This window comes from Eubalaena glacialis, chromosome 18, assembly GCF_028564815.1.
Source record: "Eubalaena glacialis isolate mEubGla1 chromosome 18, mEubGla1.1.hap2.+ XY, whole genome shotgun sequence".
NCBI classification, from domain to species: domain Eukaryota; kingdom Metazoa; phylum Chordata; class Mammalia; order Artiodactyla; family Balaenidae; genus Eubalaena; species Eubalaena glacialis.
Window position 1 is genome coordinate 6,622,155 of NC_083733.1, and position 17,491 is coordinate 6,639,645.

General features: G+C 37.6%; 1 non-coding gene across 1 annotated transcript; it reads left to right on the plus strand.

Moving 5' to 3' along the window:
* The first annotated feature begins 10,866 nt into the window (after window positions 1-10,866).
* Window positions 10,867-10,973, plus strand: LOC133079230 (U6 spliceosomal RNA). The gene has a single exon (XR_009698110.1). It is a non-coding gene; the product is annotated as a U6 spliceosomal RNA (small nuclear RNA).
* Window positions 10,974-17,491: the final 6,518 nt, after the last annotated feature.

Consider the following 17,491-nt stretch of genomic DNA (forward strand, 5'->3'; position numbering starts at 1 on the left):
CTAACACAACTGAAATGTTTACACATCCTTCCCTGAATGTATTCCTTAAAAAAAGAGCTTAAGGCTGCTCCTGCTGCTAATTGCTAAAGTTTTTTTGTAACCTTTAAAGGACTATCTTATCTACTAGTTAAAACTGACAAGTTATAAGGATTTACTGAATCCCTGCAGTTTGCAGTGTGTCATGTGCAAGATACAAAAGAATCAGAATACAGATTTGTTCACAAAAAGGCTTATAGGCATTATAGGATAGAAACTGGACAAAAACACTTGCAAAACATGTAAGAATACTCTGAAATGTGGAAATGAATGTCATCTATTATACAATTAGATGGGGCTTTATGTGACCCTACCATGGAATTTCACCTCCCTTATTGAAATGAAACACAGAACTTGAAAGCTTTTAGCATTTGAAGAAGTTTCTCCCAGAGGACAGAGGGGCTAACAGGTGATCACTGCTCTGCCCTGTGATTTTTCACAGACACACACACACACACACACACAGTTTTCTTGGCACTCCTTAATACAAATGAGACACGCTAAAATTTTCAAAAAGACTTTACTATTTCACTTTGTGTAAGATGCATAAAAAGCAGTCAAGCTTATGGAGTCCAGCATAATAGCTACATAAACCCCTTGGTCCCAACAAATATTCACATTCTTATTCTCCAAAGGAGCTAGTGATTCAAGACTAATCTGAGGCTGTGGGCCTCATGGATGCCATTAAAGACAGAATTTTTAGGGCCTGTCCTAATATTCTCCCAGATTACGGAAACCTCTCATCTCCAGCACAAACTGTACTTTAATTCTTTATATCAAGATGGGGTGGAAATTTCAGGATGCCAGAAGATTGAGACTCACATGTTTTTTATTTCCTATCAAATGAAATGCCAAACAATATCTCAATATTACTCATACTACTTCCAGAAGTCTGCCTGAAAGTGAAAGAATTTTAATCATCCAAAGCTGGTATTGCTCAATTAGGCAGTGAAGCGGAAAATGAAAAGACATTTCACCCCTACAGGTGAGTTTCTGTAGGAACTGAATTGGAGGAAGTTTTCCCAGAAAGTAGACAGAATCCTGAAAAAGGTTTTGACTTGTCTATGGACAGAAATCGAAAACCCACAGTGACATCCTTCACACCTTTGTTTTGCCTTATATGGAACAGGAAAGAACAGTTTCTTCCCAGTCTCTCTCTACAGACATACCTACTATTAAGTGCTGGCAAGCAGGTGTTCTCAATTAACAGGCTTTAAGCAGGTATTTCTTAAACTTTATGCAGATATTTCTTTTCTTCCTCCTCATTCTAAATATACAGCAGCCTATCTACCAGAAAGGGGAATAGGGGTGCTGTTCTTTGATTAAGAACAGTGATCATAATCTATTAGTCTACCGAACACCAAGAAAAGAAGAAATCACTATACTGCAATGCCAAGGGCCCGGGTCCCACGTGAGTACTTTCCTAAGGGTCTCTCTGAACAGGCCCCATCTGTGCAGCTCACTCACAGTTTACTTTGCCTAGATGACTGATAAAATACCTAAGGGTACACTGTCACCCTTAACTGAGACCCCCATCCTCTAAATTCGTGGTCTGGTAGCTAATGACAAATCTCTTCATGGAACCTCCTTAAAAGAAAGGTTACTCCCCCTTTACTATGAAAGGGGGATACTACTCGGTCAGTAACTATACACAGTAAGAGTGTGTAAAGAGATAGTAGCCAAAACGGAGTGTCTTATTCAGGAGTGAAATTAATTAAGGAAGATTTCCTAAAGGTGGTAAGGCCTCCTTATAGACTTGATCATTATCCAACTGTATTTATTTTATAAGGCTCCTATAAATTGTAACCCTGGTGATTTACATGAATGAATTAACACCTATGTCTAGTAATCATCCAGCAGAAAAATTAAATATATCTGAAATATATGTCAAGTTAATTTTTTGTTTCATTTATCACAACACTAATCCCAATTCACATATGTTCAGTCTTCTTAATCTACAGCTGCTAGTGCATGATTCTGTCCTCATGACTTTTAAAAAAAGGAGGAAAGTTAATTTTAAGACACCTAAGACGCATTTTTAAGACCTAAGACACATTTTAAGGCACATTTCCGTTAGGAAAACACTATGTCAATTCAAAGGCGATGGCTGTGCTAATGTAACAAAAGATCTATAGCATTCCTTATACAGTCTGAAGTAATCCCCCATTCAGGTTGGCCCCAGAATGATGGTATCCAAAGAACTTGAGAGGAAATGAAATTGCAGCAAAATAGGACCCTATGAGATTAATAATTTTATAATTTAATATTTACATAATTGTACCTAAAACATTAACTCAAGGTATAAAGAAATATAACTGGTTAATATAAGTTTAAATACTTACAGTTATCAAGATAGTGGTCATTGGCAAGTGAAACCACAAGAGAAGAGGCCCATGCTATGCCTGGTCCTGCTGAACAATTTTCAGACTTCAGCTCATTCTGGCAACTATGATTAAAGAAGACACAGAACCCAGAATTATAATTACATGACTTTACATTGTATCAATTAGCATGTTTCCATTGAAAATAGTAAAAGGCTGAGTAAAATTGGCTTAAACAATGACTTTTACTATATCACGAAACAGGACGTCCAGAGGTAGAATAGCTCCAGTGAGTTCACTGAGTAATTCAACAACATCAAGAAGGACCCAGGGGGGCGGAGCTTCAAGATGGCAGAAGAGCAAGACATGGAGATCACCTTCCTCCCCACAAATACATCAGAAATACATCTACATCTGGAACAACTCCTACAGAACACCTACTGAACACTGGAAGAAGACCTCAGACGTCCCAAAAGGCAAGAAACTCCCCACGTACCTGGGTAGGGCAAAAGAAAAAAGAAAAAACAGAGACACAAGAATAGGGATGGGACCTGCACCACTGGGAGGGAGCTGTGAAGGAGGGAAGGTTTCCACACACTAGGAAGCCCCTTCACGGGCGGAAACTGCGGGTGGCGGAGGGGGGAAGCTTCGGAGCCACGGAGGAGAGCGCAGCCACAGGGGTGCGGGGGGCAAAGCGGAGAGATCCCCGCACAGAGGATCGGTGCCGACCAGCACTCACCAGCCTGAGAGGCTTGTCTGCTCACCCCCCGGGGCGGGCGGGGGCTGGGAGCTGAAGCTCGGGCTTCGGAGGTCAGATCCCAGGGAGAGGACTGGGGTTGGTGGCGTGAACACAGCCTGAAGGGGGCTGGTGCGCCACGGCTAGCCGGGAGGGAGTCCGGGAAAAAGTCTGGACCTGCCTAAGAGGCAAAAGACTCTTTCTTGCCTCTTTGTTTCCTGGTGCGCGAGGAGAGGAGATTAACAGCGCCGCTTAAAGGAGCTCCAGAGACGGGCGCTACCCGAGGCTATCAGCGCAGACACCAGAGACGGGCATGAGATGCTCAGGCTGCTGCTGCCGCCACCAAGGAGCCTGTGTGCGAGCACAGGTCACTCTCCACACCGCCCCTCCCGGGAGCCTGTGCAGCCCGCCACTGCCAGGGTCCCGTGATCCAGGGACAACTTCCCCGGGAGAACACACGGCACGCCTCAGGCTGGTGCAACGTCACACCAGCCTCTGCCGCCACAGGCTCGCCCCGCATTCCGTGCCCCTCCCTCCCCCCGGCCTGAGGGAGCCAGAGCCCCCTAATCAGCTGCTCCTTTAACCCCGTCCTGTCTGAGCGAAGAACAGACGCCCTTAGGCGACCTACATGCAGAGGAGGGGCCAAATCCAAAGCTGAACCCCAGGAGCTGTGCGAAAAAGGAAGAGAAAGGGAAATCTCTCCCAGCAGCCTCAGGAGCAGCGGATTAAATCGCTACAATCAACGTGATGTACCCTGCATCTGTGGAATACCTGAATAGACAACGAATCATCCCAAATTGAGGAGATGGACTTCGGGGAGAACGATATTTTTTTTTTCCCCTTTTTCTCTTTTTGTGAGTGTGTATGTGTATGCTTCTGTGTGATTTTCTCTGTATAGCTTTGCTTTTACCATTTGTCCTAGGGTTCTCTCTGTTGTTTTTTTTTTTTTTTTTAGTATAGTTTTTAGCACTTGTTATCATTGGTGGATTTGTTTTTTGGTTTGGTTGCTCTCTTCTTTCTTTTTATTGTTACTTTAAAAAAATTTTTAATAATTATTTTTTACTTTAATAACTTTATTTTATTTTATTTTACTTTATTTTATTTTATCTTCTTCTTTCTTTCTTTGTTTTCTCCCTTTTATTCTGAGCCGTGTGGATGACAGGCTCTTGCTGATGCAGCCAGGCATCACGGCTGTGCCTCTGAGGTGGGAGAGCCAAGTTCAGCACACTGGTCCACAAGAGACCTCCCAGCTTCACGTAATATCAAACAGCAAAAATCTCCCAGAGATCTCCATCTCAACGCCAAGACCCAGCTCCATTCAACAACCAGCAAGCTACAGTGCTGGACACCCTACGACAAACAACTAGCAAGACAGGAACACAAACCCATCCATTAGCAGAGAGGCTGCCTAAAATCATAATAAGGCCACAAACACCGCAAAACACACCACCAGACGTGGACCTGCCCACCAGAAAGACAAGATCCAGCCTCAGCCACCAGAACACAGGCACTAGTCCCCTCCACAAGGAAGCCTACACAACCCACTGAAGCAACCTTAGCCACTGGGGACAGACACCAAAAACAACGGGAACTACGAACCTGCGGCCTGCAAAAAACAGACCCCAAAATCAGTAAGTTAAGCAAAATGAGAAGACAGAGAAACACACAGCAGATGAAGGAGCAAGGCAAAAACCCACCAGACCTAACAAATGAAGAGGAAATAGGCAGTCTACCTGAAACAGAATTCAGAGTAATGATAGTAAAGATGATCCAAAATCTTGGATATAGAATGGACAAAATACAAGAAACGTTTAACAAGGACCGAGAAGAACTAAAGAGCAAACAAAAAGTGATGAACAACACAATAAACGAAATTAAAAATTCTCTAGAAGGGATCAATAGCAGAATAACTGAGGCAGAAGAACGGATAAGTGACCTGGAAGATTAAATAGTGGAAATAACTACTGCAGAGCAGAATAAAGAAAAAAGAATGAAAAGAATTGAGGACAGTCTCGGAGACCTCTGGGACAACATTAAACACACCAACATTCGAATTATAGGGGAACAGAAGAAGAAGAGAAAAAGAAAGGGACTGAGAAAATATTTGAAGAGATTATAGTTGAAAATTTCCCTAATATGGGAAAGGAAATAGTTAATCAAGTCTAGGAAGCACAGAGAGTGCCACACAGGATAAATCCAAGGAGAAACACGCCAAGACACGTATTAATCAAAATATCAAAAATTAAATACAAAGAAAAAATATTAAAAGCAGCAAGGGAAAAACAACAAATAACACACAAGGGAATCCCCATAAGGTTAACAGCTGATCATTCAACAGAAACTCTGCAAGCCAGAAGGGAGTGGCAGGACATATTCAAAGTGATGAAACAGAAAAAGCTACAACCAAGATTACTCTACCCAGCAAGGATCTCATTCAGATTCGACAGAGAAATTAAAACCCTTACAGACAAGCTAAGAGAATTCAGCACCACCAAACCAGCTTTACAACAAATGGTAAAGGAACTTCTCCAGGCAGGAAACACAATAGAAGGAAAAGATATAAAATAACAAACCCAAAACAATTAAGAAAATGGTAATAGAAACATACATATCGATAATTACCTTAAATGTAAATGGATTAAATGCTCCAACCAAAAGACACAGACTGCCTGAATGGATACAAAAACAAGACACGTATATATGCTGTCTACAAGAGACCCACTTCAGACCTAGGGACACATACAGACTGAAAGTGAGGGGATGGAAAAAGATATTCCATGTGAATGGAAATCAAAAGAAATCTGGAGTAGCAATTCTCATATCAGACAAAATAGACTTTAAAATAAAGACTATTATAAGAGACAAAGAAGGACACTACATAATGATCAAGGGATCAATCCAAGAGGAAGATATAACAATTGTAAATATTTATGCAACCAACATAGGAGCACCTCAATACATAAGGCAAATGCTAACAGCCATAAAAGGGGAAATCGACAGTAACACAATCATAGTAGGAGACTTTAACACCCCACTTTCACCAGTGGACACATCATCCAAAATGAAAATAAATAAGGAAACAAAAGCTTTAAATGATACATTAAACAAGATGGATTAATTGATATTTATAGGACATTCCATCCAAAAACAACAGAATACACATTCTTCTCAAGTGCTCATGGAACATTCTCCAGGATAGATCACACCTTGGGTCACAAATCAAGCCTTGGTAAATTTAAGAAAATTGAAATCATATCAAGTTTCTTTTCCAACCACAACGCTATGAGACTAGATATCAATTACAGGAAAAAATCTGTAAAAAATACAAACAAATGGAGGCTAAACAATACACTACTTAATAACCAAGAGATCACTGAAGAAATCAAAGAGGAAATCAAAAAGTACCTAGAAACAAATGACAATGAAAACACAACGACCCAAAACCTATGGGATGCAGCAAAAGCAGTTCTAAGAGGGAAGTTTATAGCAGTAAAATCCTACCTTAAGAAACAAGAAACATCTCAAATAAACAACCTAACCTTACACCTAAAGCAATTAGAGAAAGAAGAACAAAAAAACCCCAAAGTTAGCAGAAGGAAAAAAATCATAAAGATCAGATCAGAAATAAATGAAAAAGAAATGAAGCAAACAATAGCAAAGATCAATAAAACTAAAAACTGGTTCTTTGAGAAGATAAACAAAATTGATAAACCATTAGCCAGACTCATCAAGAAAAAATGGGAGAAGACTCAAATCAATAGAATTAGAAATGAAAAAGGAGAAGTAACAACTGACACTGCAGAAATACAAAGGATCATGACAGATTACTACAGGCAACTCTATGCCAATAAAACGGACAACCTGGAAGAAATGGACAAATTCTTAGAAATGCACAACCTTCCGAGACTGAACCAGGAAGAAATAGAAAATATGAACAGTCCAATCACAAGCACTGAAATTGAAACTGTGATTAAAAATATTCCAACAAACAAAAGGCCAGGACCAGATGGATTCACAGGGGAATTCTATCAAACATTTAGAGAAGAGCTAACACCTATCCTTCTCAAACTCTTCCAAAATATATCAGAGGGTGTTATATCAAATATAACACCTATCCTTCTCAAACTCTTCCAAAATATATCCCCAACTCATTCTACGAGGCCACCATCACCCTGATACCAAAACCAGACAAAGATGTCACAAAGAAAGAAAACTACAGGCCAATATCACTGATGAACATAGATGCAAAAATCCTCAACAAAATACTAGCAAACAGAATCCAACAGCACATTAAAAGGATCATCCACCATGATCAAGTGGGGTTTATCCCAGGAATGCAAGGATTCTTCAATATATGCAAGTCAATCAATGGGATACACCATATTAACAAATTGAAGGAGAAAAACCATATGATCATCTCAATAGATGCAGAAAAGCTTTTGACAAAATTCAACATCTATTTATGATAAAAACCCTCCAGAAAGCAGGCATAGAGGGAACTTTCCTCAACATAATAAAGGCCATATATGAAAAACCCACAGCCAACATCGTTCTCAATGGTGAAAAACTGAAACCATTTCCACTAAGATCAGAAACAAGACAAGGTTGCCCACTCTCACCACTATTATTCAACATAGTTTTGGAAGTTTTAGCCACAGCAATCAGAGAAGAAAAAGAAATAAAAGGAATCCAAATTGGAAAAGAAGAAGTAAAACTGTCACTGTTTGCAGATGACATGATACTATACATAGAGAATCCTAAAGATGCCACCAGAAAACTACTAGAGCTAATCAATGAATTTGGTAAAGTAGCAGGATACAAAATTAATGCACAGAAATCTCTTGCATTCCTATACACTAATGATGAAAAATCTGAAAGAGAAATTAAGGGAACACTCCCATTTACCACTGCAACAAAAAGAATAAAATACCTAGGAATAAACCTACCGAGAGAGACAAAAGACCTGTATACAGAAAACTATAAGACACTGATGAAAGAAATTAAAGATGATACCAACAGATGGAGAGATATACAATGTTCTTAGATTGGAAGAATCAATATTGTGAAAATGACTATACTACCCAAAGCAATCTACAGATTCAGTGCAATCCCTATCAAATTACCAATGGCATTTTTTACAGAACTAGAACAAAAAATCTTAAAATTTGTATGGAATCACAAAAGACCCCGAATAGCCAAAGCAGTCTTGAGGGGAAAAAACGGAGCTGGAGGACTCAGACTCCCTGACTTCAGACTATACTACAAAGCTACAGTAATCAAGACAATAGGGTACTGGTACAAAAAGAGAAATATAGATCAATGGAACAGGATAGAAAGCCCGGAGATAAACCCACGCACCTATGGTCAACTAATCTATGACAAAGAAGGCAAGGATACACAATGGAGAAAAGACAGTCTCTTCAATAAGTGGTGCTGGGAAAACTGGACAGCTACATGTAAAAGAATGGAATTAGAATACTCCCTAACACCATACACAAAAATAAACTCAAAATGGGTTAGAGACCTAAATGTAAGACCGGACACTATAAAACTCTTAGAGGAAAACATAGGAAGTACACTCTTTGACATAAATCCCCGCCAGATCTTTTTTGATCCACCTCCTAGAATAATGGAAATAAAAACAAAAGTAAACAAATGGGACCTAATGAAACTTAAAAGCTTTTGCAAAGCAAAGGAAACTACAAACAAGACGAAAAGACAACCCTCAGAATGGGAGAAAATATTTGCAAACGAACCAACGGACAAAGGATTAATCTCCAAAATATATAAACAGCTCATGCAGCTCAATATTAAAAAAACAACCCAATCAAAAAATCGGCAGAAACCTAAGTAGACATTTCTTCAAAGAAGACATAAAGATGGCCAAGAAGCACATGAAAAGCTGCTCAACATCACTAATTATTAGAGCAATGCAAATCAAAACTACAATGAGGTATCACCTCCCACGAGTTCAAATGGGCATCATCAGAAAATCTACAAACAACAAATGCTGGAGAGGGTTTGGAGAAAAGGGAACGCTCTTGCACTGTTGGTGGGAATGTAAATTGATACAGCTACTATGGAGAACAGTATGGAGGTTCCTTAAAAAACTAAAAATAGAATTACCATATGACCCAGCAATCCCACTACTGTGCGTATACCCAGAGAAAACCATAATTCAAAAAGACACATGCACCCCAATGTTCATTGCAGCACTATTTACAATAGCCAGGTTACGGAAGCAACCTAAATGCCCATCGACAAATGAATGGATAAAGTAGATGTGGTACATATATACAATGGAATATTACTCAGCCAGAAAAAGGAACAAAATTGGGTCATTTGTAGAGACGTGGATGAATCTAGAGACTGTCATACAGAGTGAAGTAAGTCAGAAAGAGAAAAACAAATATCATATATTAACTCATATATGTGGAACCTAGAAAAATGGTACAGATGAACCGGTTTGCAGGGCAGAAATTGAGACACAGATATAGAAAACAAACGTATGGACACCAAGGCGTGAAAGCGGCAGGGGGGTTGGGGGGGGGTGTGATGAATTGGGAGATTGGGATTGACGTATATATACTAATATGTATAAAATGGATAAATAATAAGAGCCTGCTGTATAAATAAATAAAATAAAATTCAAAAATTCAATAAAAAAAAGAATAATAAAGTACTATCTGAATATACTCAGACATGCATCATTTAATTTTTCCATTTCATTCCAAATTCCTCATTTATTACATGGCCATCTCTCACACGGAAAAAAAAATAGTCATGATACTTGTTAAATATGTGTTCTTTTCTAAAATAGTTTATCAATTCTAATGAGAAATAACACTAATGAAACATTTTTAATGGTATATCAAATATATTTAAGGGATGTCAGGAGAGACAATGTGGCACAACTATAAAGCAATCAACTGAGAGGTAAGAAACATGAATTCTAATTCTAACAGCATTTATTCAGTACTCAATGTATACCAGGCACTGTGCCAAATGTTTAACTCATATTCATTTATTTAATCCTTATAATATCCCTGCAAACTATGTACTATGACTTTCCTATTTTCCGATGTGGAAACTGGGGCACAGAGAGGTGATATGACTTGCACAAGGTCACACAGCTAATAAGTGGCAGGGGCGGACTGTGGGACTTCAGAGCCAAAACACCTAACCATAGTTCAATATGATCTCTCTAGTCCTGGAATTGCCACTAGCTGCTTAACTTTGTTGGAGCCACAGTTTCCTAATGAGTTAAAGAGTTGAGTAGAGATCTTTATGAAAATTTCCAGCCCTAACACTTAAAATATCATGAAAACCATGACCTTACAGAATCTTCCTCTGCCAAATGCTTTACATTAAAGTTATATTTATCACACAACCAAACACCCATATCTGAACACTTACTTTCTAGCAACAACTGCAAGATAATCCAGAGGAAGAAATAACTAAAAAACCAATCATGGTATGTAAGTCACAGGAAAAATACATCTCCTTGGAGGAATAAGGTTGCAGTTTATCAGTCCTAAACTCACGAATTTCCCCAGACACTGATGTGAGACCTACCTAGAGGGCAGGTTACAGAACTGGGTTTCCTACAATATGGTTTCTGAACTAACTAAAGAGCTTCCAAAGCATGTACATTTCCTGACATTAGGCGGCGCAAAATTCTTCCCCCTTCAGGGCCAAAAGTCCCCCAGGACCTCCTAAAGGAGTTATAATTGATTTTAAAACATCTCACCAAACATAATTATAAGTACTTGTGTGCTCGCTTCGGCAGCACATATACTAAAATTGGAACGATACGGAGAAGATTAGCATGGTCCCTGTGCAAGGATGACACGCAAATTCGTGAAGCGTTCCATATTTTTATGTATATGTATAGTGGATTCACGTTGCTATAAAGCAGAAACTAACACACCATTATAAAGCAATTATACTCCAATAAAGATGTTAAAAAAAAAAAAAGTACTTGTAAGATTCCTCAAAATACCTCTTTGGAGTATCCATACAGAGACACAGAGCAGAGCTATACATTTGGAGAAGAATTAATATTAAATTTATTTCACCAAACACTGTGAACTACCCACTAGAGTGACATACCATTCAGCTTACCTGAAGAGCAAAAATTTAAATCTAAATGATTAAAGTCTCAAATCTTATTTTAATAATACAAGCAGGATTGGACAGTATCTTCCTGCAGTGTGTGAAGTAGTTCATACTCGCTGTACTTTTTCACTGTGTGAAAAGAGGGACATCAAGTGGTCTAAGTTCTGGAAGACGGGCATTTTCTCAAAAATCTTTTAAGCTCCTATGGCCCCCTGACAGGATGGATAGAAAAAAGGAGTGCAAAGGATAGAAAATTTCAAAACACTCATCTTTTTAAAAAATTACTTCAATAATTTCAGCCAATTTTTGTAAGGATCAATTTTCCTTAGTTAGAGACAGTTTTCTTTTGGATACTCAGTCATATCTCAATTATCCCTAGTAGGTAAGGGATATAATGTTTAGAATACATAAATAATTTATGTATCATAGTATGTGTGTATGTAGGTATTTTGTTATATAAGCTATTTTGGTTTCCTATTGCATTTTTTATGTTACATAATAAAGTTAATTTGTTATTCCTGAACAACAACAACAAAAAGACCTGAAAAAGCCCAAAGCATTGTGAATGCTAAGGTCAAGTTGTGAAAAATATATTTGCTACAGTATGCAAGGACTAAACCATACAACTTTTTTTAAAAGATAGTTATAGCTTGTCTACATCTATGATTTGAAATGTATCCCAAATAAAAGTGCTGGGCACTTCTATTCCCATACACTTTCAATCCCTTTGTCCTGTTTATGGAACAGATAAATGAAGAAGAGCTTTATAACAATTTTCAGCAAGAAAGAAAAGTTAGGCTGCTGGATAACTGCACAGAAAGCCACTATTGACAAGAACCACCTGCCTATTATTTAAATGTTTCTCATATCAGAAAAGCATGAAGTTCTTTTGAGGTTGTTTCTCCCCTTAGTCCTTCAGGCCAGATTCTACAGATAAGGGGGGAAATGAGAGGCATTACTACTTGGTCTTGCCCGAGCTATTGAGTTTATAGTAAAATAAAATATAGTAAAATAAAAATTAAGCTAATATGGACACTAAGCAACAAAAGAGTTAAACAAGTATAAACTGAAATAACAAAACTCATTCTGTAACAGTGACACCTTCAGCTCTAAGTGAAGTGGAATGATCAATGAAGTACATGGGCAGGGGAGTCCCAGCACCTCACTTCCAAGCCTGGTCAGCCTCTTCCAAACTCTAGCAAGCTATTTAACTGCTCTAGATCATGTTTCTTCCATGTGAAATGGGAATACCCACCTCAACGGGTTATGGTGAGAAACAAATAATCAGATTGAAAGCATTTGTCAAAGTGTCTGGCACATAGCCAACACTCTGTACATGCTAGCTGCTACTCTTATTAACCCAGGAGTGAGATTATCCAACTGAGGGACAATATTCGGACAGGACATCCTGATCTGAGAATGTCTCTCATTTCTCATACTGACAGAATTTAAGTTCTCCCTTTCATGAATTCTTTTTTGAAAACTTAATTCCAAAAGTAATACACATATATTTTATAAATAAAAAACACTAAAGAATAGGTTCAAAGTGAGAGTCCTATACCCATCTCCAATACCAACTGCGATTATTCTTACTTTAAAAGTCACAACTGCTCTTGGTTTGAGAACCAGTTTTGTTTTTCGTTTTATATGTTTCTATCCCTTTATATGTTTAAACAAAAATAGATGTAGTTATTTATAATCTTTTAAAATAGAAATTGAACCATGTTATAAAAATTATTCTAATATTTGCGCTTTCACTTAACAACATATCCAGGATATCCTTCAGTATGTGTTAGTGTGTGAAGATTTATGCTGTTGACATAAATTTAATATTAAATTTTAAATAAATGGACAAGATAAGGACACAAAGTGTTCTTTCATCACTGTTTAACTTTTAAGAGCGATGACTGCGTTGAGATTATGTTGATTTTTTTAAGTCCTTTACCATTTAGAGACATCTACTGAAATATTTACAGATAAATTATATGATGCCTAGGACTGGCTTCAAAATAACTGGAAGAGGGATAGAGAGAAGGAAAATGAGGGGATAAAAATAAAACAAGATTGGCCATGAGTTAATAATTAAGCTGGTTGGTGAGTATATGAGTGTTAGACTATTCTCTTCTCTGTACTTTTAAATATTTCTGAAATTTTCCATATTAAAAAATTTTAACATTTTCTATCCTTAAAATTTAGCTATTAAATTCCAAACAGCTATGCATTTAACTTAACAGCAATTAATTTCTGATTAGTTTAATCAACGAAACCAATGGTTCCCAACACCCATCCCCTAAACAGCACAAACAAAAAACAACTTAGCTTCCTTGTAGTTTGAATGTTGCTATAAAAATCCAAATACAATAACCATCCCAGAGAAGCAGTGTTCACTAATGTTATGGGGGTATTTATGAACAGGTGTAAATTATAAACTATTATAATTATTGTTTTTTAGAGTTAATGAAGAAGTGTTTTCCTTCTTCTCTTACGTTGAAATTATAGCAGCTGGTTGAAAATAGAAAAACAGTTCTTTAGTCTATGTACAGCCAAAAAAATCAAGAAGATAATGCTGTGTGCTTTATTCACCCAGATAAAAAGATATACAATCTGGAGTGTACTCACCAAAACTCTGCCCTGCTGAAGCCAAGAGAAGGCCTTTGTTATGCCACTGGAGTAGAATAATTTTTTGAATCTTTGATTTGTATTTTGCTCTATGTACACCTCAATAGTTTCAAGAAGGCAGACAAACCCTTAATATCTTAAAGGGCACAGAACACAAGCTGCTTGGATTCTACAGCTCTTCCTGACTCTTGGCAATGTCTACACTCACTGAAGAGGTAGGTCCATGTGGCCTGAAGGCAGATGGGATAGCCAGAGTACCTTCTAGGACAGCAAAAGGGAAAAGGAACAGTTTTCTCAATATTGGAAAGAGGTCAGGATTCAGAAGGTGCAGTGAGACACAGACCTGGCAAGACAAGAGGGTGTCTGTGTGGTGCACCCAGAGAGGCTGAATGGTTGGCCCCCCAGTCCTTTCAAAGATTCCTAACACCTAGCATGAACTAGAAACAGTGGAGGAGCAGAGTCTAGTAGGACCAAGCTAGCTGGACAATGGCCATCTCCATATTATCCAGTGAGAGCCAATGATCAATGACAAAAGCTATGATCTTCACTATGGTTTGGCATCATTTAAGATCCTGAATCTTTGCACAATGTTTGGGACAAGAGAGCACTACATAAATATTTAGATTTAATTCCTGCCAGCCCAGAAGTATGATGAGATTTTACCTAGATTTGAGTTTAAGTGACTTTAAAGAAAATAAACATGTGCAATAGTTTTTACAGATCTGGGTTTGTGTTTGTTAATTCACACAGATGACTCCATTTAAAAAGCAACCATGCCAATAAAAGTGGCTATAAAAGCAACCTGCATCCATGCTGTAATAATAACCATCTTTCACATCTGCACAGCTTTGTACATTTGGTAAGGTGTTTTCACATGTTATCTCATTTGATCCTCACAGAGTTAAGAGGGTTCAGTGGCTCTCAAGCTATTGAGAGTACATGGGCAGGAGCAAATGGCTTAATGGAAGAGAGGATTTTCTCCCAGGCATCTGGTCACTAGATATTTCCTTTGCTCAGCTGCATTCTCATTCCCTCTCTCTCTCTCTCTCTCTCTCTCTATCAGAACAAGAGGAAAAATTTATTCAACTCTTCTTTAAAAACATCTGTACAAAGTTGTCATTTCTCGAATGAATTTCACAGAACCCAATGCCAAGGATGACTTGACTTCTTAAGGGGTTGCAATTTAGGCTGCCACCCAATGGTGGTAGTAAGTCATGGCGAAACCTTCTCATGAAACAGAAAAACAGAACAAAACAACGAAACAAATACCTGTATGCATATTTGAGAAGGAAAAGAGATTATAACACTTTGCAATGCCTTCTTACTACCAGAAACAGATATCTTTCTTAAAACAACTCAACAGATGTAAAGTTTATTTAAAGAGTATTTTTCTATTGCAAACTTTTAAAGCCAAAGGATTTAACAGAAGTTGCCTCTGAGGAATGGGAGTTGGGGGAACAAAGCAGGTAAGACTTTCATTTCTCTACTTAGTACATTTCTATATTTTTGTATTGGTTACAATAAAATATATTACTTTTGTAATACGCTTAATTTGAAAACTAAAGAATTTTTTAATCAAAGGAATCTAATATCTAATTCAGTTCTTTTCCTCTTTATCACAAAACATCATTGCTAGTTCTCTTTTCCTTCTATACCTTGCAGGGAATGAAAAAGAAAACCCTCGTTTCTTTCTTTTAATTGTTCACTTTTGTCACGAATAACCCTGCCTTGGCTTGTCCATGTCCTCTAGCCAGGAATTTCCAACTGTGGCAAGAACACCAGAGAAGGACTCAGAACCAGCATCAGAATTAAAATTTCACTCTCCATCAACCTACACCATCTGGTGAGGGTACAAGGCTGAATGCATCTGTCATTGCTTTTTCAGGCATACTCAGAGCAAACAGGCAGTAATCTAGGAGAGCAAGTTTTTTTGTTTGTTTCTTTTGTAAAGTTGTAACAGGAAAACTTTCTCCAAAAGGCAAAATGCATTTTAACGTCTGCAAAACTTACTACAAATAATAAATAAAATAACAGAATAGCTACAAACATATAACTGTTCTTGTAAGAAAAAGAATGGGCTTTTTATTTTTGTATTGTGGGACTCATATTCTTAAGAGTGGCAGAGGGATATGAAACAGTGAAAGCCACTGATTTGGCTTGGTTCAAAGTCCCAGCAGCCTCCTTTTCAACTACTGGCTTTGACTTCTAGAAGTTTTCTCTGTAAGTAAGAACTTGTCATAGGTAAAAAAAAAAAAAAACCATTCAGTCTCTCCAGCCCTCTGATTTAACTTTTCTTTTGTTCCTCCTTATTATTAGTAAACACACAATTTCCCCTAGAAGAAAATAAAAATCCATCTTAGCTGTGTCTTGACTTCCACAACCATAACATGTTCCCCTAACAATTCATTTCCACATTCTTTTTCTTTCTGAGAACCCCCTCTATCGTTCAAAAATGTCTTCCAGGTTTAGACATGGTAGCTTCATTTGCATAAATTAATCATATTTTTAAATTTTTTCTCTTCACAATCCCCATAGCAACTGGCTTTAGAAACTTCCACAGAGAGTCCAAAGATATCATATCTTTTAACTGAACAGAATATTTTGAATAGAATTAGTACAGGAAAATAAGATGGTTTCATTACCACGTCCTTGGCCTTTCATTCCTTTTTTTTTATTTTGTAAAATAAAACTTTGTCAATTCTGCTATACAGAATTGGTTAGGTATTCTGGGGCTTATCAGTTATTAAAGAATGTGTATAATTTTAAAAGACGCTATCTCACCCATTTTAAAGAGCAGTTTTTCATGTATTCATTCCATGTATTTGAGTATACTAAGAACCACTTGAAGCTGTGAAAGATTCAGGTTAACTATAAAACTCAGAACTGCCCTCCTGCACCTGCAGTCATGTTAGGTGACAATAAAAAGCAGTGTATAATTAAACACTGGAACTGTAAAACAGCCCTATCAGCATTCAGGAAAGAAAAGGAAATGATCATTTTTGGTTGATGTAAGAGGAAGATGAAATTTGAATTGGGTTCTGAGAGATAGGCAGGATTTGAAAAGTTGAAAAAAGAAAACATTATTCCAGGCATCACTCCAGAAATAGAAGGCAGTATGAATATTTACATGCAGAGTAAATATGGAATGTTTGGAGGCACAACGAGATTAGTTTGGCTAGAAGAGGCTAAATTGAGGCATACAAGACAGGGCTAAAAAGCTAGGAGATAAGGCTAGAGAGCAGGTGTAGAAAGCCTTGCCCATCAGCCTGGATTTTATCTCATAGGTGATAGGATGAACTAGTTAAAACAGGAAATTAAAAGAAATTAGGAAGAGTAATCTAAAAGAATGTTTGAGATTACTTGAGGGCCAGACTTTCTCCCTACCTTGTTTTTTTCTTCCTCCTTTTCCCTACTCCACTTTCAGTCAGAGTAATTTTTTTAAATTCAGTCTCTAAACACTTTTTATTGAATTATAATTAGCATTAAATATCATATTAGTTTCAGGTGTACAACATGATTCAATATTTTTATTCATTATGAAATAACCGCAATAAGACCAGTTACCATCCATCACCATACAGTTGTTACCATATTATTGACAATATTCCCTATGTGTACATTACATCCCCATGGCTTATTTATTTTATAGCTGGAAGTTTGT